The sequence below is a fragment of the Mauremys mutica genome, unplaced genomic scaffold (assembly GCF_020497125.1).
Source record: "Mauremys mutica isolate MM-2020 ecotype Southern unplaced genomic scaffold, ASM2049712v1 Super-Scaffold_100199, whole genome shotgun sequence".
In the NCBI taxonomy this organism is placed as follows: Eukaryota; Metazoa; Chordata; order Testudines; family Geoemydidae; genus Mauremys; species Mauremys mutica.
In genome coordinates this window covers 888,225-907,185 of record NW_025423286.1, presented here as the reverse complement: position 1 = coordinate 907,185, position 18,961 = coordinate 888,225, and the positions used below count along the sequence as shown (strand labels likewise).

The following is an 18,961-nucleotide window of genomic DNA, read 5'->3' as shown; positions in this document are numbered from 1 at the left end:
CTTGGGTTCTGCTCTTTTCTAGCCTTGTGTTCAGAGACTTTGTTATGCGATCAGGGGAGGGAGAAGGAAGGTTAAAAATCTCTCTGTGGGCTTAGCCTGGCAGGAGGGGCCAGCTCCACACTGTAATAAAGAGATTGAGCATTTTCCCAGCATGGCAGAGTCTAGGATGTCTGTCTGCATGGAAGGGGCCTTGGAGAATCGTCCTGTGAAATTAAGTAAAGCCTGTTCTGTAACCCCCACAACTGCCCTTCTCACCCTCCCAGGCTGCAGAATGACGTCCATGTTTCACTCCAGCTCATCCCATCCTGCCATGGGACAGGGGAGAGAAATGGCTGCAGAGGAGGCTGTTCAGGTAGGGATTGTCGGGGGGTTGCTGGTGGGTTCCTGCAGGAGTGAGAGGGACAGCAAATACACCGGAGATGGGAAGATTTGCACAGTCTGGTTTGGAGCGGGGCAGGAAATGCACAAGGTGGGAAAGGGAGGAGGACAGCTTGTGACATTCCTGCTGGGGGAAGTTTAATAAATTGTCCAGATTGTAGGAACAGACCCATGAGATTAGGAGGTGGAAATACCCTAATTGTGAAACAGAAAATAATCCTCCTACACGGAGCTAGGAAAATTGACCAGACTCCCAGTGCTGGAGCCTGACCTGACTAACCAGCGGCTGCTGTGAGATATGAAAGGGGCACCCACCAGTGAGGGTTAGGGGAGATTCCCCTCCCTTCATATCCAGCTCCTCACAATGAGGAGAGTGTTGGGCTTCCTACCAGGGATCTCTCCCTGGTCCCTGCTAGGGGCTCCATCTCCTGTATCCATCTGTGGCTAGTAGGCGTGTGATGGATCTGCTGGGAGAGACAAGGGGCACTCGCTTCGTCCCCTTAACCTGGTGTTTCCAGGATGCTCTGAGTGGGGTGATCCACCCAGAGCTTGCATTTGATTGGCTCCTCTCAGTGGGGCATCAGGTACTGAGTGTTGGACTCTTGCTCTTTCAGGGGCCAGTGACCTTTGAGGAGGTGGCTGTGTATTTCACCAGGGAAGAGTGGGCTCTGCTGGACTCTGCTCAGAGAGCCCTGTACAGAGACGTCATGCAGGAGAACTATGAGAATGTGACCTCGCTGGGTAAGGATTCCTGTCCCCTCAGTTCTTGGAAGGGGAAATGAAGAGATACAGTTCATGCCAGCCCCACAATGCTACCTCAGCCTTAGGGTGTCCCCTCCCCAGGGAACTCCCACCCAATAATCCCACCTCGGCTCAGTATAAGGCCAGTCATCGTCTAGCCCCACACCCTGGGGCAGGCTGCAGTATCAGCCACTCATCACTGGCAAGGAGGGTTTGGACCTGCTGCCATTGCCTACCGCTGGGCTGCCCTCTGCAACCCTCCAGTACCTATTGCCTTCTGCTAGGCCTCGGCCTGGGGCTTTCCAGGCTGGAGCTCCCCAGCTCCTCTGCCTTTCCCCAGCCCTGCTCCACTCAGGTACCCTGTGTCCAGCTCCCTGCAGCCAGGTCCATCTCCCTCTACAAACAGAGAGAGACTCTATCTGCCCCTGGCTTCTCTGCCTTTATAGGGCAGCTGAGTCTGTTTGGGGCGTGGCCCCAGCTGCAGCCACTTCCCCCAATCAGCCCAGCCTAAAAGCTGCTTTCTCCAGCCACAGCCCCCTTCCAGGGCTGTTTTTAACCCTTCTGAGCAGGAGCGGGGGTCCACCCCACTACATCCCAAATGCAGTTTCCAACACACTTTAATCCAAACACGCTAGTTGGATAAAACAATAAAACAAGATTGTTAATTACCAAAAAAAAAAAAGATTTTAACTGACTACAGGTAACGAGGCATAAAAGTCAGAATTGTTTACAAAAGAAATGCAAGATAAACCACAAATAAATTTGTTAGTCTCTAAGGTTACACAAACTAACATGTAAGTCAGAGGTGGGCAAACTACGGCCCACAGGCCACATCCGACCCGTGGGCCCAGCCTGCCCGGCCCCTGAGCTTCTGGCCGGGGAGGATCCCCCCTCCCCTCTCCTCCCCTGCTGTCCCCTCGCCCCCGCTGTCCCCCTGCAGCCTCAACATGCCGCGCCACCAGTGCTTTGGCCCATGGCTCCTGGGCAGTGCTGCAGCGGTGGGGCTGCAAGTTCCTACTGCTCTGAGTGGCATGGTAAGGGGACCGGTCTGCGCGCTCCTGAGGGACCTCATGTCTAGCTCCGGCGAGCCACGTGGCTGTGGTAAGGGGGCCAGGGCCAGGGGGTTGGATAAGGGGCAGAGAGTTCTGGGGGGCAGTCAGGGGACAGGGAGCAGGGGGCGGGTGGTCAGGGGATGGGGAATGGGGGAGTTGGATAGGCGTGGGAGTCCCGGGGTCTGTCAGGGGGTGGGGGGGGGTGGATATGGGTTGGGGCAGTCAGGGGACAGGGAGCAGGAGGGGTTGGGTGGGGTTCTGGGGGAGGCAGGCTGGGGGGTCTTGGGAGAAGGCGGTTAGGGGACAACGATCGGGGGGCTTAGATAGGGGGTGGGATCCCAAGAGGGTTCTGGGGGGGGGTTAGTGGTGGGGAGGGTCTCTGGAGGTGGAGGTCAGGGGACAAGGAGCAGGGGGGATTGGATGAGTCAGCAGTTCTGAGGGGGGCAGTCGGGGCGGGAAGAGGGTGGGGTCAGATAGGGGGCGGGACCAGGCTGTTTGGGGAGGCACGGCCTTCCCTACCCGGCCCTCCATACAATTTTGCAACCCCGATGTGGCCCTCTGGCCAAAAAGTTTGCCCACCCCGATCTAAGTTAACAAGCTGAAATGGATTCAAAGCAAATGTTCTCTCACCATCTGCTGAGACAGGCTGGTTTTCCTTTCAGCCAGGACTCCCCAACCCGCCCCTGCTGCCCAAATTCAGGTCTTCAGAAGTTGTCATGAGCAGAGGGAAAGGGGAGAGAGAGAGTCTCATGCATTTTCCTCACATCTCTTTACAATTCAGTCCTTTGTACTAGAAACAAATCCAGTTCTCAGCTGAGTCATGGTGACAGGCTCTCGTAGATATGAGCTTCAAGTGGTCCCTGCGATGGAATGTAAATGTCTTCTTCACACCTTCCCCCTGCCGCAGAGTGGCTATTTGTCCAGCTGTTTGCCTTGCTGTCTCCGAGAAACTGATCTTCCCCAGAATTGTAACTTTTTCAGTAATATCATACAGTAAAATCTCATAACTTTACATACAGTGTTGCTACACATTTTAACAGGATAATATTCAGTAGATTGTGTTTTCAAAATGCCATTCTGTGTAGAAAATTGATCATAATTTTCTAGAAGAGTGAACATAGGGGTACAGACTGACACAGCAGATATGTGGGTATTTCAATACATCATAAGCACAGTGTTCATCATCTTCAAGGACCGGGGGAGCTGGTCCTGGGAATTCACTGCTTTACCAAGTGTGACACTGTATGGAATTGTGAGACCGCTCCTTGTCCCCTGAGCACCCCCTCCAGAGACCCCCCTCCCTAACTGCCCTCCCAGGACCCCACCCCCTACCCAACCCCGCTGCTACCTGTACCCTGACTGCCCTGACCTCTATCAACCCCCCTGCCCACTGACAGACCCCTGGGACTCCCACACCTATCTATCCCCCGTTCCCCCAGAACCTCCGCCCCATCCAACTGTCCCCTGACTGCCCCCCGGGACTCCCTGCTCCTTATCCAACGCCCCCACCTCCTTACCATGCCGCTCAGAGCAGCGTGTCTGGCAGCGACGTGGACCACGCAGAGCCAGACACACTGCCCAGCAGGAGCGCACAGCCCCGCCCCGCAGGAGCACTGCCCGCGCGGTGGCGTGGCTGCGGGGGAGGGGCTAGCCTCCCCAGCTGGGAGCTCAGGGACCGGGCAGGACGGTCCTGTGGGCTGGATGTGGCTCATGGGCCGTAGTTTGCCCATCCCTGATCAAGGGCATAAACCTATTGAGTCAGCAAGACATGCAGGGGTATGTCTGTGTACTGAGACCTCCGAGGCTTTTCCATGCCATGTGCTGTGAAGCTTGTGTTTGGGACACGGGAAGTACAAGCCACATGGGAAAACGAATATAAAGGGCAGCTGCATCATCTCCATTTTGTCTTCAATCCCTCTTCCTACCTCCGGAGCAACTTCTCTACAAACTGAAGCCTTGAACAAAGGACTGAATGACCCATCCAAACTGTGGATGTGTTCCAGACGGACTTTCAAGCCAACAACTCAACAATACTGCTAATAACTTGATATATAGATTTCTGAATACATCTCACTGCTTTCACATTTAACAACTTTTTTTGTGTCGTGTCCTGTCTTGTCTTTCCATGCTAAAGGATTGGCTGGCAGTGTGGTCTTTTGGGTAAGATCCAAACCTATAGTGATCTTGTAATGTGGCTGACCTTTTGGGGTCAGAAAAACATTTTGTATATGAGCAGAGTTTTTAAATAACCTCTCACTGTACTGGACCTAGGTGCTGATTGGAAGTCGGAGAACTGGAATGCAATAAAAGGGGCTGTGTGATTTCTTTTTTCAGCTTCTCAATAACCCGTGTGTGGGATCAGAAGCAGTTTGTGACTGGTCGTTGAGTTTAACTTCAGTGTTAACCACCAATTTTGGGAGCATCTGCTCTCCCTTTTTCAGCCTGCCCTGACCCTGGCATTTTCAGTGTGGACTGCCCCAGGCACACCAGCGCACACTAAACACTGAAGTTAAATTAATAGGGTGGTTTTTTTTTATGACAGTCTTATGAAATCAAATGACCTCCTTTGTTTTCTTTCATCTGAGCAGGGTTTCCAGTTTCCCAACCTGATGTGATCTCCCAGCTGGAACAAGGTGAAGAGCCATGGGTCCCAGATGTCCAGGGTTCAGAGGAAAGAGAGATCCTGAGAGCTCCCTGCACAGGTGAGGAAAGATTAAACCAACTCAGAATCTGTAAGTGCCTGAAGGAAACATCTGGGATGCCCTAAAATGCCGTTGGGAGGTCTCTCAGTTCAATATTGTCCCTAGCAGGGGTCGTATCCTTAGGGTAAATATAGCTCATGGCTTCCTGTAGACCCTAGCAGACACCAGACAGTAGCTTCCTCCTTTCCCCCTGTGAATTTGGATGGGATGTGAAGCCTGAATTGATCCCCTCCTCTCAGGGCCGGCTCCAGACCCCAGCGCGCCAAGCAGGCGCGTGGGGCGGCCCTTTCCCGGCGGGGCGGCAGGCTGGGCCGGCGGACCTGCCGCAGTCATGCCTGCAGGAGGTCCACCGGAGCCCCGGGACGACCGGACCTGCCGCAGGCATGACTGCGGAGGGGGCGCTCGTCCCGCGGCTCCAGTGGACCTCCCCCAGGCATGACTGCGGACGGTTCGCTGGTCCCGCGGCTCGGCTGGACCTCCCGCAGGCATGCCTGCGGCAGCTCAAGCGGAGCCGCCGGACCTGCGAACCGTCCGCAGCCGCGGGAGGTCCAGCGGAGCCGCGCGACCAGCGGACGCTCCGCAGTAATGCCCGCGGGAGGTCCGCTGCTCCTGCGGCTCCGGGGCGCCTCCCGCGCATGACTGCTTCGGGCGGCCAAAAAGGTAGAGCCGCCCCTGCCTCCTCTCTCCTGTTTTGGGGAAGAACTTGGGGGAGTTCAGTTCCTGATTTTTATTTGACCTCTCTCCAGTACTTGTATTGGTTTGGCCTTCCCCTTTCCATCCCTGTTTGAGGTTTCTGTCTCTATCACAGCAGGTGACGCAATGGTATGTGAGAAAGAGGAGCAGAATTCTCAGCAGGAAAATGTTGAGCAAGTGGATAAACACAGAGAATTATCGCAAAGATCGAAAAGGAATGTGTCCTGGAGTCATAAGCAGGAAAAATCCCATGACATTCAGCACAGACCAGAAGGAGAGCAGGGAAACCAGCCAGGGGAGAAAGTGGGTAAATGTATTTCCTGTCAGGAAACTCAGAAGGACCTCAAGGAAACCACAACACAACAGGGAATCCTCAGCAGAAAGAGAAAAAATACATGCACTGAGTTTGGGGAAAACATATGTGATTACTCCATCCTTATAAAGCAGCACAGAATCCACACAGGGAAGAGGCCCTATGAATGCACTGAGTGTGGAAAATGCTTCCCTAGCAGCTCAGCCCTTTCCGAACATCAGAGAATCCACACAGGGGAGAGGCCCTATGAATGCAGTGAGTGTGGGAAAACCTTCAGTCGCAGCTCAGGCCTTTATCAACATCAGAGAATCCACACAGGGGAGAGGCCCTATGAATGCAGTGAGTGTGGGAAAACCTTCAATTGCAGCTCAAACCTTCTTACCCATCAGAGAATCCACACAGGGGAGAGGCCCTATGAATGCAGTGAGTGTGGGAAAACCTTCAATTGCAGCTCAAACCTTCTTACCCATCAGAGAATCCACACAGGGGAGAGGCCCTATGAATGCAGTGAGTGCGGAAAATGCTTCACTGAAAGCTCAGCCTTTTCTCAACATCAGAGAATCCACACAGGGGAGAGGCCCTATGAATGCAGTGAGTGTGGGAAAACCTTCAGTCGCAGTTCACACCTTATTAGACATCAGAGAATCCACACCGGTGGGAGACCCTATAAATGCAGTAAGTGTGGGAAAACCTTCAGTCGCAGCTCAAACCTTCTTACCCATCAGAGAATCCACACAGGGGAGAGACCCTATGAATGCAGTGAGTGTGGGAAAACCTTCAATTGCAACTCAAACCTTCTTACCCATCAGAGAATCCACACAGGGGAGAGGCCCTATGAATGCAGTGAGTGCGGAAAATGCTTCACTGAGAGCTCAGCCTTTTCTCAACATCAGAGAATCCACACAGGGGAGAGGCCCTATGAATGCAGTGAGTGTGGGAAAACCTTCAGTCGCAGTTCACACCTTATTAGACATCAGAGAATCCACACCGGTGGGAGACCATATAAATGCAGTGAGTGTGGGAAAACCTTCTGTGGGCACTTCGCCCATGTTAGTCATCAGAGAATCTGCAAGGGAGATCAACAACATAAACATCTCTAGGGCTATCAATACTTTTTTTCTTTAATAATTTTCCTGATTTCCACATAGTAACTTTTAAAGCTGTTTGAACTGTTTGCAGCATGGTTATCCCTCAGTTTGACCAGATGAGGGGCCCATTTTTGCCTTTTGCAGTTTGCCCTGTTTTGAGGTGGACCCATTTGTCCTTTCTATCAACTCCATTATCCCATGAGTAATTCAAGTGTGCCCTTTCTATCAGGAACCAGGGAGCATCACATTTATACTATTCTTCCTATTTCAAAGTTATTGTTAGTCACCAGTGATACAGATTGTATCATTGCCTCTTGTTCTGCATTGCTCTGGGTTGTGCTGAAGAGCAGATATAATGGGAATTTTTCAAATTATAGTTAAATGAAGAGGCAGGGGCAGGGAAAAAAAGTGTATTTTCAGCCTCTGTGACACTGGAAGGAGATGGGGAGATGCAGAGATTCCCTCCTTCCCCATCACTGCAGAACTGTTACCTTTTGTCTGAGCCATGCAGAGGTTATCATCATCCCATTCTATCCATCCACTTCTCAAAGTGTCCTGTGAGGAACAGTTCTCAGCTGTCTGTGCTTGGAGATGATGCTTTGACTTCTTTAATCTTATGTCAGAGTCGCTCTGACTGGAGATGAAAGTGTCAAAGACCTGGAAGGGGAATTCAAATGGATCCCAAACACAGTGTGATCATTGGGAGTTTAAATTGCAGGTTCCATCTATTGGTAAAGCCACTTCTGGCAAGGTGAATGGTTTTGTCCCCCATTATGGCAATGCTCGGATACTAAAAATTTTGTAAATAACATAACTGGCTATTGAGACAGTGCTGAGTGAACTATGTTTGAATGGATCAGAGGAGAATGTGATGGGAGAATCTCTTGTCCTGATTCTGAATAATCAGATGTAACCTGCTCTGGAATTTCACTTCACACTTTCATTTCTCACTTCAGCTTTGCTTTTTCCCCATCCCTGCATGATGTCATGGAGAAGGTTGAAGTGCAGTTCTGTCAGCATTAGAGAACTCTCCAATTTACTGGACAGGCTAACAAAGAAACAGCAGTGATTTAAAATCTCTACTCAGAAATGGTGAACAACAGCGAAACCCCAACTAACTGAAGGAAGTGCATATGATCACAGTGTAGTTCAATTGTTTAAGTCAATATTGTCCCAGATGATCGGGGGAGAAAATTCCATGGTAAGTGATTTTTGAACTAGGCACAATGCCCATGTATTTGGATCCAAAACCTTTGTAACCCAGGCCCTACAGAAGATCATTCCTAGCTAATCTTATTGTATCGGAGATGCTGCCCTTCATGATGCAGATGTTGAGGAAATAGAAGTGGAGTTTTGTTGAATTTATCCTTTGTAGGTGCTAAAAATGTATATCGAATCAAATCAGTTTTGGAAATCTAATAGCTGCAGAAAAATAGCTATTTTTTAATAGAAACTCCAGCTCTGGTCACTAATGAAGATTGTGATCCAGCCCTGTATCCAGTCCCTTGCCTGGAACTGTGCCACCAAATGAAAGAAAAGCTGGGTATGTTTTGGTAAGCCTCCATGTTTTGGTAAGCCTCACTAACACTGCTGAGATTTGGAGTGGTTTTGTAAAGGATTCTACTTCGGAGAAGTGTAAATTTACCCTAACCAAGGCCAAGGATTTGGAAAGAGCTGGGGCTGAAAGAGTCCACACCCAGTTCTTGGTTTCCACCCCAGTAAAGGAAGCTATGGCGACCAATGACCCAAAGAAAATTGTTTATACAACTCCACTTCCTAGTTCAGTGTCACTGATTACAGTTCCAAAGGATGCCAGGTTACACTGAGAGCAATCATCCTTCACCATTTGGATCCAAAGAGAGAGTGCTTCAAAGAACATTCCTTCCCCGTGGATCCCAAACTGGCTGCCTGATTGGGTAACAAGGACTTCATTTCTACAGCCTTGATGGTAACCAATGAGGCAATGAATGTATCAGGCTCCAATTTCAGACTTCCGGATACTCACATGTTGAGTTCTGATTCTATGGTTTTGTGTCCGATGCTATGGCTACACAATAAAGCTAATGTTGGTGCAGCTGCACCAATGTAGCTGCGCTGCTGTAGCGCTGCTATTACAGATGCTTTCAGCCAATGGGAGACATTTTGCCCATCGGACTTGATTAGTCCAACCCTCGCAAGCGGCAGTGGCTCTTTTGGCAGGAGACGTTCTGCTGCTGATGTATCGCTATCTACACAGGGGGTTAGGGCTGTGTAACTACATTGCTCAGTGGTGTGGATTTTTCACACATCTGAGTAATATAGTTAACCGATAAATGTCTTTAGTGTAGACCAGACAGTTCTCTCTTGTGTTTTATGCATTTACATCACTTCTCCTCTATCTTCTCTCACTTTGAAAGATTAAAAGTGTGACACGAGAAGTATTTTTCCTCATGATGCAAAGATTCCCGCATAGGAGACCCCTTCCACCAACACATACTGCAGAAGATCCTGAGATTATGAACTCACAGAAGTGGTTGGGACAAACCACAACTTGAGCCAAGGTTCAGTTGTTGGCAATAGGCATTAAAAGAAAACTAACATATATGATAAGAATTTGTGATCTTTGAATATTTTTTATCATCTATTAAAATGAGATTATTGGTGAAGTTATTGGTTAAAGAAGAAGAGACTAAATGTGTGATAATCTGAAGTATTTTGGAAAACTGAAAGTTGTCGGGGGTTTTTTTTGTTTTCTTAGTCGTACAGGAAATGATGGCTAATCTTGAAAAGTTAATTTGATTTAATTTACCCTCTGTAGTGTAAGGAGTTCTGGTCAAAAACCTCACTCCAAAGGTTGGGGTGGGAGAATGTGTGTGAGAAAGTGTGTATAAGAGAATATTGGCCCAATATAGATTTTAGTATTTTGTGTTTTCAAATAGAATTTATTTTGCTTAGTTTCAAAGTCAATTTCTATTCAAAGGAAAGCTACTCGAGGAGATAAATTGTATAAGTTTTTACCCACTTAGACTGTAAGGGTCACTGTATTCCCCACTTCTCTAATTTGCAAAGGAAAGGCCTGACATCTGTCACAGGATGTGTCCAGCATGTAGGAAAGCTGCACTCATCAACCATCAATATAAAGAAAAAGACTGAAATCCATTGCCTTTCAGGTCAATAAACCAGCTAAAGGCTGGTTGATGTAGAAAAGCTGTGTTGGCAGAGCCACATCTCTCGGGTGTGAAAAGTCCTCTCCACTGAGAGAAGTCGTTAATTTGACCTGAGCCCCAGTGTAGACAGTGTTAGGTTGTCAGAAGAATATTTCCAGTGTTTGAAGTGTAGACACAGCCTTAACATCAATTCCAATTTTGACCCATCTCCCTATGTGTGAGAAAGTTACTGGTATGGAGGGCTGAGTCAGCTGTCCGCTCACCTGGTTCCTCAACTGTAGCTACAGCTCTTAGTGCCCATGAATGCAAAGACTGAGAGAAATGGAGAGTTCCAGCCATTGTCATTTTAGTATCTTATTGTTTCTCTCTCTCTTTTTTGTGCTGGCCTTTCTGTTCTATCGGGGGGTGACTGTATAGCTCAGTGCATGTGTGACAAAAGCTCATTGGTGCCAATTGGCAAAGGGGTCACTGTTCTTCACAAGCAACTCCTGTCTCAGTCCTGACAAACTCCCCACAGCTAAGACACTGCTTTTATGATATTTATCCAGGAAGCATAGCAGTGAGATCTCTACTGAAAGCTTGTAAATTATTGATACTCCGAATCACTGCGAGAGGTGTGTCCAAGGCATGATTAAGGAGTAATGTAAGTACATGGAAAATTATGCCCATATGGTATTGTTGTGAAAGTGAGTCACCCCAATCATAGGTCTTGTTGGGAACGGCCCATTCAAGTGGGAGGGAATTGGCACCTGTTCCTTGCTAGCCAGTTATGTGATGTATTGCTCCATTGTCAGCCTTTTCACCAACCCAGAAAAGCCAATGGAAAACCATCAAAGACAAATTATAGACATCGAAACCCTGTGGAAGTGACAAGGACAAAATGAGAATGAGGAGATCGTCCTTTCTGTGAATAAAGACAAAAGACTGATTCAGTTCATAACAGGGTGGAGAAAAACACTCTGGGTCCATTCACCAAGGAGATTACTAATGAACAGTGGTGCTTCATGAAAGGCATGGCCGTGGCTCCTAGGGACTAGGAATCAGTGAAATTGACTGAAGTGTGAGGTGAGAATCTACTTAGATAGGAAAGGTAACTATTAAAAAGTGTAGGTTGCATTTTCTGATTTTGTTTAGTTGGTAACAGTTGGTTTCCATCACTCACATTTGTTTGTTTAAATATCTATCGGTTGTTAAATAAATTTCTGCTTGTTTGATAACTATACTCAAGTGCTGTGTGAGATACAGTAGCAGTGGTCCACAGTAAAACTAGTAACCTGGGATATACCATTGCTTTGGGCAGAGAGAATCTGGGATTTCTCTGAGTATCTGGGGATCCGGGCTGGACCCCAGAGGGGGACACATTGAAGGAAGTCAGGGGTTAGGGTGGCTGCTGTAGCTCAGAGGAGGGTCCTTGAGTGCCTGACGGTCTGGGTGAGTTTGGTCACTAACATCTAGCTGCCAAATGCAAAACTCCCTCTTCCTAGTGGAAGGTGGCAACAAGGAAACTCACAGCCCTCAGCTCCCTCACAATATGTCTCTATGAGCAGCAAAGAATCCTGTGGCACCTTATAGACTAACAGACGTTTTGCAGCATGAGCTTTCGTGGGTGAATACCCACTTCTTCGGATGCAAGTCATGCGAATATGTCTCTATGGTGATTCACCTGTCAAATTCACACAGGGAAAGCTCCCTATAGCATAAAACTCTGCCATATGAAATCATGGAACATGTGCTCTTCACTCTGTGAAAGCATGTAAAGAATCCAGGCGCTGGAGGACAGGGTTTGGGTCCAGAGTGACCTAGACAAATTGGAGGATTGGGCCAAAAGAAATCTGAGGAGGTTCAACAAGGAGAAGTGCAGAGTCCTGCACTTAGGAAGGAAGAATCCCCTGCACTGCTACAGCCTGGAGACCGACTGGCTAAGCAGCTGTTCTTCAGAAAAGGACCTGGGGATTACAGTGGATGAGAAGCTGGATATGAGTCAACAGTACCCCTGTTGCCAAGAAGGCTAACAGCAGATTGGGCTGCGTTAGTAGAAGCATTGCCAGCAGATTGAGGGAAGTGTGTTCATTTCAAACCTGCAGCTTATTCATTTCATTTGGTGACCCCTCCTAGTTCTTGTGTTATGAGGAGGAGTAAATAATTCTCCCTTCCTTTGTCCTTTAAAAGATATGATGTGACCCCCTCCTCATTGTGTCTCATGTCTTGGTACCAACATGCAGGGCTGCCTCCAGCCCCCAGCGCGCCAAGCGCGAGCTTGGGGCAGCGTGCCGCGGGAGGGCGGCAGGCGGCTCTGGTGGACCTCCCGCAGACGTGCCGGCGGAGGGTCTGCTGGTCCCGCGGCTTTGGTGGAGCATCCGCAGGCACGTCTGCGGGAGGTCCACCGGAGCCACTGGACGAGCGACCGCCAGAGCGCCTCCCCGCGGCGTGCCACCGTGCTTGGGGCGGCGGAAATCCTAGAGCCGCCCCTACCAAAATGGATACCAGGGGCGGCTCCAGGCCCCAGCACACCAAGCGCATGCTTGGGGCAGCATGCCACGTGGGGCGCTCTGCCGGTCGCCGGGAGGGCGTCAGGCAGCTTCGATGGACCTCCCGCAGATGTGCCTGCGGATGCTCCACCAAAGCCACGGGACCAGCGGACCCTCCACAGGCACGTCTGTGGGAGGTTCACCAGAGCCGCGAGACCGGCGACCAGCAGAGCGCCCCCCGCGGCGTGCCACCGTGCTTGGGGTGGCAAAATGGCTAGAGCCGCCCCTGATGGATACAACAACACCGCAAACAACAAAGTTCAAAGTCAATGCACATGGGAGAAGCATCTTGTGTTTCATTCCTTATGTCCTAGTCCCATCGTGTGGCCATTTCCTTTTCTTCCTTTCTGTCAAAAGCTTTGGTGTTTTGCACAGAAACATTATTTCCCCAGGAGAGACTCAGGAGTGAGGGCTGCATTCCTGTACCAAACAGTCACTAGAAGGGGGCAGACAAAGGCTTTTAGGACAAGGTGTCCGTCACTGGCAAAAAATCATCTCCCTCATGTGGTTCCGTGGGCAGCAGGAGCAGCCGCAGCTCGGTGGCCCCTGGCAGCACTCCTGGGGTGGCCGGAGCAGCAGCAGGCCCCCTACCCCCCCCCTGCTGGGGTAGCAGCTGGAGTGGCAGCAGGTTGGCAGGGCTTCTCCCCTGGTAGCTGGTGCTCATTATCCATCAAGTAAATCAAAACACTTCCCCCTGCAAGTGGATTTAGCCCAGGACCCTGAGAGTCAGCAGCTCTTACACCCCCCACTGAGCTCTCTGGTCAGGTGTCCTAGCGCCGGAAGCTTCCTGTTTAGATCCTCAAATAGCATTTTTGCACTGAGGCGGGGGCTGAAATTTTGGACTGGACATTATAGCTCCACCGTTATTTTATTGAATTGCTTCAAAACAGCAAGTGTAGAAAGTCTCCTAAGTGCCAGGCTCTCTGCCATGGGAACAGCTGCCCCTGCTCTCCAGGAGTCTGTGCGTTCCACCCACAAAGTACAAACCTCTGCACTGAAGGGGGGTCAGACAGTGACGGTAACACAAATCTTCCGACTATTAACCCAAGTCCCTTCCTTTCTTTAACCCAGGATGTGCCAGTCAGCTGTTAGCCATGGTGTTATCTTCATCTTAAAATACTTCTCAGGACATTGAACAGAGGAAGTGAAACCCCCTCCCCAAAATGGCTCCCTGTTGAGGCGTTGTACCGCACCTGTCCCTGGAGACTGTCTGGTTTTATATCCTTAGAGCTTTTTCTCTTCAAACACCTTATACCAATCTATGGGCCACCTCCGCATTTCAGAGTTTAGAATTTACTCTCATCACCCTCGTATGGCACTTTCCATGTGAATTAGACAAAGTGAGTGGGGGAAGCTACATGGCTAATGAAAACCGATGCTTTGGGTGAGGCCTGAACTCATAACCCCAGCAGTGCACCTCCCTCACTAGCCAGGTGTGCCCCTGTAGGTGCTTCATAGACAAGCTTGGGAAGTAGGGTAGTTACCTGTGTCGGTGATTAACCCCTTTGGTGACCTAATTGAGAGGCTGATGGTTCAAATCCAGGTGAAGATAGAGGTAGTTTTTTTTTTTTTTAGTGATGAGACTCCAGTACGTTTTAATAGGCAGTAAAACGCCTCAATTCTGGTCCAGCCTCATTGGGCAAGCATAAGGGGTACTTTTGCCAGCTGCATTGGTGGTATAGTGGCAAGCATAGCTGCCTTCCAAGCAGTTGACCTGGGTTTGGTTCCCAGCCAATGCAGGGATGTGGTGTTTTCTCTGCTGGGAATGTGTTTAATTTCAGTCACAATTGTATCAGAATAGCAATGGAACGAGAGAATCAATGTGCTGCAGGTCATTCAACACCCAGTGGAGGAAGAAAGGGGCAGGACTATACAATGAGCAGGTGGAGTCATCCTGGTATTACAATATTTGGTTTATTTTTTATTTTTTTCCCTTTACTTCCCTCTCCCTTTTAGACTAAGAGCCTTTAAGGTCAGAAGGGACCAATGTGATCATCTAGTCCGACCTGCTGCACCTTGCAGGCCAAAAGACCCCACCCACCCACTCCTGTAATAGACCCGGGAGGGGAGGCAGCTCTGTGCACTGCCCCTACCCCAGGCAGCACATGGAGGCCCTCAGCTCCCCTCCCCCCATGGGTGTGAAGAGATGTGCCAGCAGCACTAAGGTGGCTCCCTGCCCACTCTGCCTCCATCCCTCCGTGCCACTCCCAGAAATGGCCGGCATGTCCCAGCATCCCCTGTGGTGGGGGGAGTGTCTCCATGCACTGCCCCTTCCCCGAGTCCAAACTCCACAGCTCCCATTGGCCAGGAACTGCAGCCAATTGGAGCTCTGGGGGCAGCGCCTGCAGGCAGTGGCACACGGAGACCCCCTGGCCTCGCCCACCTAGGAGCTGCTGTCAGAGGGTTGTGTGTACCGGTCACTTTTGGAGCTGCAGTGCCCGGGGTAAGCACCACCCCTCCTGCACCCCAACCCCCCAGCACAGCACCCGCATCCTGCACCCAAATTTCCTCCCAGAGCTTTGCTTCTCTTCCTTTCACCCAGAACCATCCTTCTCCTGGGCTGCAAGTAGCCATCCCTGGGAAGCCAAGAGGCAGGCACAAGATTCTGCCTCCCAGCAGCCAACCGCACCTCCCCAGGCTTTGCAGAACGACTGGTGGTGCTCTACTAACCCCACTTAGCCGCACTGAGGCACTTAGCTTCTGCCCTGCCTTCCTCAGATCGACTTTCCTCTTTTGCCCCATTCCTGCCTCACTCCCTCCTTTGGCAAATCACACAGAAGAGCCGGCCACCATAGGCCAATGTCCAAGGGCAGAGAAGACCAAGCCACAAGGCTTCAAAAGGTGACTGGCCAAGATCCTCTAACCTTCCCCTGCTGATGCCAAGGCTTTTTCTCAGCTCATTTCACCACCCTCTGTCCTGCAGGGGTTGGGGTTATCGCAGGTGTTACCCGAAATTGGGCCAGCTAGTCAGCGTAGGAAGCACTAATGACCCACCAGAGTTTGGCAGAAAGCAGCACGTTTATTATATTGATAGCTAAGTTCAAAAGAAGTGGGGCGGGGTGACACACTCACACTCCCAGGACAGGCACGGCACTGGAGATGTCTGGATTCTGCAAGGTAAGTGTCCCACAGCGCAGCTATGGACGGTGCGATGAAGGTAAGTCTTCCTGAGGCACAGTGAAATACAACGCAGAGAACCACTGGCCAGGCGGTCCGGGCAAAGGGCATTCACTGGAGGTACAAGCTTGTGAGTGCTCACCTGAGCACAGGGCCCCTCCCTGCTTTTAAGGGCCTGCACCTCATGGCCTGCGACTAGAGATTACTTGGCTGCATCTGGTGGGTCACACCCCACCTTGGGCAGTGTCCATGCTCTGGGTGTGTGATCGCTGCCTAATTAGCGTCCCGGACACCTTGTCTACCTGGGAGCTCTTCTGCTCTTCATCCATCCCCTTCATCCCACGAGCATTCCAGGGGGGAGCGGGAAAGGGGAAAACCACTTCACAGGCATTCAGAGAGGGAGAGGAGACAAAAGTGGGAGCAGGGGAAGTATAACAGACCTTCTGAGCATAGAAATCACTGCTGCTCCAACAACAGCAGGGACAGGCCAGGAAGAGCTGGGAAAATTAAGCCTGCATGTTTCTGAACCAGGGACGTTGTGCAGGTTAGGCAAACGTGATAACCACTACACTACAGAAACTCTGTCCCAGTGCTCTGCCCCTCCCTTCATAAGACCATAAGAATGGCCATACTGGGTCAGACCAAAGATCCATCCAACCCCGCATCGTATCTGCCAACAGTGGCCAAAGCCAGGTGCCCAAGAGGGACTGAACCTATCAGGTAATGAGCAAGTGATCTCTCTCCTGCCATCCATCTCCACCCTCTGACAAACAGAGGCTAAGGACACCATTCCTTACCCATCTTGGCTAATAGCCATTCATGGACTTAACCTCCATTCATTTATCTGCAAAAAGAACGAGGAGTACTTGTGGCACCTTAGAAACTAACAAATTTATTTGAGCATAAGCTTTCCTGGGCTAAAACCAACTTCATTGGATGCATGCAGCGGAAAATACAGCAGGAAGATATATAGATTAGATATAGATATAGCTATATACACACACACACACAGAACATGAAAAATTGGGTGTTGCCATACACACTATAACGAGAGTGATCAGTTAAGATGAGCTATTATCAGCAGGAGAAAGAAGCCTTTTGTAGTGGCTTTCATGGCCTTTGAGAAAGCAAGACAGAGCCTTGGAAGGCCCAGCAGGTTTGTGGCACAGGAATTGTTCTCAGATTCCACTGAGACTTCAACTCAGATTGCAGGATTCAAAGTCCTGAGTGCTGGCCCTTACACCATGGGGCCAGCAGAGCACCTGTTGATTACTGTAGACTTCCAGCAGGGAGGACTCTGTGGGAAGGGGCGGCTCTAGGCATTTTGCCGCCCCAAGCACGGCAGGCAGGTTGCCTTCGGCGGCTTGCCTATGGGAGGTCCGCCGAAGTCGCGGGACCAGCAGACCCTTCGCAGGCGTGCTGCCGAAGGCACCCTGCCTGCTGCCCTTGCGATGACTGGCAGAGCACCCCCCGCGGCTTGCTGTCCCAAGCACGCGCTTGGCATGCTGGGGCCTGGAGCCGCCCCTGTCTGTGGGGACAATTTTTTCTGGCAGGGAGGACTCAGTGGGAACATGCCTCTCTGGCCAGCCCTGCATTTGCTCAAAAAGTCAGCACCCAGCACTTTGCTGATGGCCCAGAGGCCTTTCTTCCTCCAGACTGTGAGGCCAGTGGGCAGGTGAGGCAGTAGCACCTTCAGTCCCAGGCAGTAAAGGGCCCTTCCTAGGAAAGGCCATGTCCTGAAAAGGAAAAACTAAAGTCAAGGAGAGTCCTTCTGAAACTCCTTGGGGATGTCACAGGTGGAAAGTGTTTCTTTGCCTGACCAGGGACTTGAACCCTGGCCCTTCAAATTAAAAGTCTGATGCTCTACCAACTGAGTTAGCCAGGCTCACATTTAAAAAAAGAAGCAAATTTCGTGCAGAAGAGAAACTAATCAAGAAAAATGAGGGCAGGAAATAATACAGAAAACCTGGTACTTTCGCTCTCTTAGCAGTCCTAGCCCCAGCCTGCTCCTCCATCCAGCGCCCTGAGGCCTTATTCTTTTTTTCGTTAAATATCAGATCCAGGAGAAAACACAGTTATACAAAGCAAAATGAAATCACAAACAGAAATGTCATTGGAAATACAGAAATAAAAAAGGAAAATGCAATCCCCATCACTTTATCATGTCTGGGCCATTCCTGCATCGAGAGCACCCGCGAAGGTCCCTGTGTGCTTACGAGAAACTTGGACGAACTCATACCACAGCCTGAACATGAAACTCAACTGCTCCCAGGTGCTGCAGTAAAACCCTTTCCCTGCTGTGACGTTGCACTCCATAGGATTTTATGAAAATATGCTAATGAGTGTGAATATAAAGTGACTGGACTATGCTTCATGCAAAAGGTCTCTTGTAAGGTATCATTACAAAGCTTATAATCTACTGTGTGTGTTCATCCTATTTGTATGAACCGATCATTCTTGGATCTGAAACTAGAACTATGAACTATAACTCTGAGGTCCTGTTGTAATGATTCAAAGTGTGGGCCATTAACAGTGGTTTGGACTCTTGATGGCTCCCATTAACCAGGACAATTGACTGGAGATGGCTCTGTCCTGCACCATCTGTGAGTCAGGCCAGGAAGAATGAAGGCTTGTGGGGTCTCACAGGACATGTGACCATGTCACCTGGTACAGGAATCCATCTTAAACCTGGGGCTTTTCCCCAGGAGAGAGACAAAAGATTCCTGCCTTGTACCAAAGCTGTATAAGGGGGTGGAACTGAACAAACATGGCTGCAGTTATGAGACATCCCCTAGCTATCACCTGAGCTGGAACAAGGATTACACCAGGTGAAAAGATTGGGCCCAGACAGGAAATAAGTCTAGTCTTTGCCTCTCAGCCCTGGTCTATACTCACCGGCCGGGTCGACGCGGTGAGTTCGACTTCTCGGAGTTCGAACTATCGCGTCTGATCTAGACGCGATAGTTCGAACTCCGGAAGCGCTAGTTCGAACTCCGGTACTCCACCGCGTCAGGAGGAGTTGCCGGAGTCGACCTGCGAGCCGCGGAGTTCGGTTCCCCGCCGTCTGGACGGGTAAGTTTTCGAACTAGGGTAGTTCGAATTCAGCTACGTTATTCACGTAGCTGAATTCGCGTACCCTAGTTCGAATTAGGGACTGTGTGTGGACCAGGGCTTAGTCTGTACAGTTGGGACCTTTGCCTCCA

At 50.2% G+C, this 18,961-nt stretch overlaps 2 non-coding genes across 2 annotated transcripts; one reads left to right on the top strand and one right to left on the bottom strand.

Moving 5' to 3' along the window:
• The first annotated feature begins 14,308 nt into the window (after window positions 1-14,308).
• On the top strand, window positions 14,309-14,380 carry TRNAG-UCC. Its single transcript has one exon. It is a non-coding gene; the product is annotated as a tRNA-Gly (tRNA).
• Window positions 14,381-17,570: 3,190 nt separating this feature from the next.
• Window positions 17,571-17,643, bottom strand: TRNAK-UUU. The gene has a single exon. It is a non-coding gene; the product is annotated as a tRNA-Lys (tRNA).
• Between the last annotated feature and the right edge of the window lie 1,318 nt (window positions 17,644-18,961).